Genomic DNA, 4,440 nt, shown 5'->3' with positions numbered 1-4,440 from the left:
TTCAAATCAACAAAACTTTAACCATCAAATCTATACAGTGGACTTGATTTGCATCGTTTCACTAAATGATTTCATAATCCACTTGTACTGCCATAGCTACATGGTATTTCAATTGTGCAGTAGTTGCATATCGCAATTAGGTTTAAACTACCATCACCCATTTTCGTTCTTACCTTTTTGCAATGATATCAATATGGGCTACCGCTTTTCTTTTTAGGAGTTAGAGCAGGTTTCTCCATGGAAATTATTTTTAAACTGTATATCGCAATGATTTCTCTTTTTGTAATGATCCCAATATGAGATTTAGGGTTTCTAATTTCTACTCCCTCCGTCTCCGATTAAGAATCACACTTTGACCGGGCACGAGTTTTAAGAAATGTAAAGAAAAGTTGGTTGAAAAAGGTAGTGGAATGTGGGGCCTATTTTTTTATATTTGTTTTATAATAAAATGTGAGTGAATTGAGTTAGTGGAATGTGGAACCAACTTATTATTTATGGTAAAAATGAGATGTGACTCTTAATTGGGGACGGACCGAAATGAAAAGGTGTCTCTTGATCGGGGACGGAGGGAGTATTTCTTAGATTATTGAAATTCGTGAATTTTAAACTCATCCACTCATTTTAACATCTAATGATGTAGGATTGATCTTAGTTTTAGATTAGAGTATTATATGCATTTTAACATGATTCTGCGTGTATATATTATGGATGCATGAGACAATACCCAAGAAAGATTATTGATGAAAGATAATGAGTTTGTACTATTGTACTCCCTCCGTTCTAAATAAGTTGAGTTGTATTTCTTTTTATGATGTGCTAATAAAGTTGAATCATTTCCTTTTATTTTATTTCATCACATACTTTATTCTCTCTTCATTTCTCCTACTTTTTTTTTTCTTCTATTTATTTTATTTTTATTTATTTTATTCAACACAATTTTTTAATCTTCATTATCAAAAATTTTAATCAATTTAGTTGGGACGGAGGGCGTGTGTATACAGAAAACACCAAAATTTATCTTACATTCAAATCGTGTCTTCTTTCCTAATAAAAATGTGTCACGTAAGATTAGTTCGTGCATAGACCTGCTTTCACATGTCAAATAACAATAAATAATTACTCCTCTGCCATGTGATGTGATTAAACTATTGAATTTTATATGATAAAATATTATTCGATTGACAAACTAATTATCAGAGGCATACGGCATGCCCACATGGAACCCCCCAGCCATTTTAGATATGCCCAGCTATTTCAGATATGCCTATATATTATACATTTATACGAGGGTTTAGCTAGTAACTCCGGCATTTTAAGTATGTATATATAGGTTTGTGTTAAAATAACACCTCTTAAAGTGACATTATAACACTATATATCCAGCAATATTATAAACGCTAGACAATAATCTATAGATTGTTATCTAGCGTATTGGATATTATTGGCCGAAAAAAGTTGTTGTATAGTATATTATATATTGCTGGCCGAGAAAATTAACCCTTGAGCATTTTTTATGATTGCATTATGACAGCTGATTATTCGTCCACGTGTACAAATGATTGGCTAGGAATGATGGTATGGTGTATTTTAAGAGGTGTTGTTATTTTAACGCACCTCTGCCTATATATCCCGTATTAGGAATGTGATCAAATAAAAACTCTAAATATTGTACAAACTCAAAACTATGATCTGGACCATTGAAAAATGTCAACAAATAAAAAAAAGCATCAACAAGAAAATGTCAACAGAAATTCAACCGTAGTCAATGATTGATGTTGTGTTAATATTGTGTTTGATACTGTGTTGACATTAAAATCTTAAATTTTAAACTATGTTGATATTGTATTGACTCTGTTGAAACTGTATTGAGGAGTTTTGAATTTGTATAATATATAAGTTTGCATTTTATCACTACCCTATGTATTAATACAAGAGTTTACTATACTTATGTAGACCAACACCAGTTGGCTTGTAAGTTGCACTTCTAACACGAAAATTCGTGTTTGAATCCCATTGCAAGCGCATTTGCTATATTTCTCACGGTTATTAATTGGGGAGTTATTAATTGGGGAGTGTTATATTGCTAACTCAATGCTTAATTGCTAACTACAATTCAATAATAGCCATTAGATATTCAAATTAAAAGTCTAGATCATCAACCACGAAATGTCAATACGATCAACAAAAAACGTCAACAAGGTTATAGGATTAATTCTAATAAAAATCAATAGGGGTATTAATGTCAAGTTAGTTATAACTAACTTTTAAAAGAAATTCCAAAACTTTAAATTCATATAACATATATCAAATTAAAGATAATTTTATAAGGATTCCAACGATATACTACATGCATATGTTCCGACGTCAAAATTTGAAAAATTTTTTTTTTTTTTTTTTTTGAATTTTCGTATTTTTGACGAATAGATTTATGTCAATACACCTTACATAATATGTCAATATTATGCTTGTAAAATGTCAACATGAAATTGTGTTGACATTATTATGTCTTCGTGTTGATATATTTCACACACTGTATTGCCATTGTATTTCTAAACCCTAAATTTGATAGTTACTATTATCTTTTTAATATTAAAAAATGAAAAACGAAATTACACATGGTAAATTGTAGACCACACGATTTCTAAAATCCTGTGGTTTTAAATTAGTTGTAGTTAGCAACTAAGGGATGAATTAGCAATTGATCACTCCCCGTTATTAATTACTATCGTTTTTCTATACCTAATTTATTTATGATAGTTTAAAATTTACTCTTAGTTACATTAATTTATTTGTCGAGTAATTAAATCATTTTTTTAATTCACATAGATAATTCATTGCTTAGTAATTAATTTGTTTATGTTTTTCTTTTTTTAATACTAGAAATTTGTGTAATTTTTGTTTATATTTCTATTTGTATAAATATTGTGATTGTAAGATCACAAAGTAACGTTCTTTATAGTCTAAGAATATAAAAATTCTTTAACCCCATAAAAATGCATATAGATCATATAATATTAGTAAATTTAATTTTAAAATTAAGTTTTTATATTAAAATATTAGTAGTATATTTTAATTATTTCGATACCGACACTATTAGTATAGATATCTTTAATTTATATTGTCTATTCTCTAGTTATTTATCTCTCATTATGTATCTCTATCTCAACTATCTATTAATGAAATTGGAATTGTTTCTACAGTAGTTGGCACTAAATATATGTAAAAATTGTTGTGAGATTATTTTAGTTGGAGATGGGTGGCTATACAGATTATCCATTTAGGATTATGTTGTGGGATTCAATCTCATAAATCAAACATAATACATATTTACTCTTGAGATACTCCATATAATCTTCCAAACCGAACCCTCTAATAAAGAGAATCAAAATTGTAGTAACAACCTTAAGAGGAAACAAACAAAACAATCCAACAACAATTGTACGATCCATGCACTGGCATCGTTCCTCAATAGCACAAACTTAGCAACGACATTAGCTGGATTGCTGAATTACTGAATTAATACTTACCTGAAATATCATCTCAATCACGTTTCTCCAAAGGTCTTTATTTCTTACAGCAAATCCTGTTTCTTGTCTTTGGCATCATCTCATATAAAATCTGCTGATGCGTGCTTCTGTAAAGAGCATGAGGAGCTTTGAACCGTTCAATTCCGAAATTTGGATTTAGACGGCATTTATTCCAGCACATCAAGGTGAATCTCTTAGTACTCCATTCATCCGTGAAATAATGTCTCATTTTGTCATTTCGAGATATCCGCAATTTAAAGCCTCATTTACATTTTCCCATTCTAAGCAACTTTTTCCATTCTAAGTAAATGACCTTACCATTCACGTAACTCATTACACTCACATTCTATAATAAAATAAAATCAATATATAAAAGTGGGGTTCATATTCTACCAACTCATTTCCTCATTTTTTCTTCACAAAGTAAAACAATTTCTTAAATCTCGTGTTGAGTCAAAATGATACTTTGAATGGCTGACAGAGGAAGTAATTTTTATTAAATTCTAGTAACCTACATCGATCATTTTTTAAATGCACGTCTTGCCAAAACGTACAACCTCCGCCACAAAAGAATATGTACTTTGATTTTGACATGAGTTTTAATGTACAACTAGTAAAAGAGAAATAGATCTCACCTCATTACAAAGAAAAGAATTTCCTAAAATAAAAAGTGCATATTTTGGTGGCACGGACTAAAAAGTGTATATTCTTCTGAAATGGATCGGAGGGGGTACTATTTATTCTTCCTTTCTCTAAATTATCCACATAACCCATTGAGGTGCCTACAAATCAGCGCGGAAAATAGTCACTGGACCCGCCGGTGGATACCCTTGGTAATTACCAAAAAAAAAAGAAAAAAACGCAAATTTATTAGGACAGGAAGATTTGGATAGAGAAACTTGAGCTCGTATCA

The sequence above is a fragment of the Salvia hispanica genome, chromosome 5 (assembly GCF_029641045.1).
Source record: "Salvia hispanica isolate PSC_SH4W2 chromosome 5, Shi_PSC_v1, whole genome shotgun sequence".
Taxonomy (NCBI): domain Eukaryota; kingdom Viridiplantae; phylum Streptophyta; class Magnoliopsida; order Lamiales; family Lamiaceae; genus Salvia; species Salvia hispanica.
The sequence above is the reverse complement of the archived record's forward strand: the minus strand, read 5'-3'. Positions refer to the sequence as shown.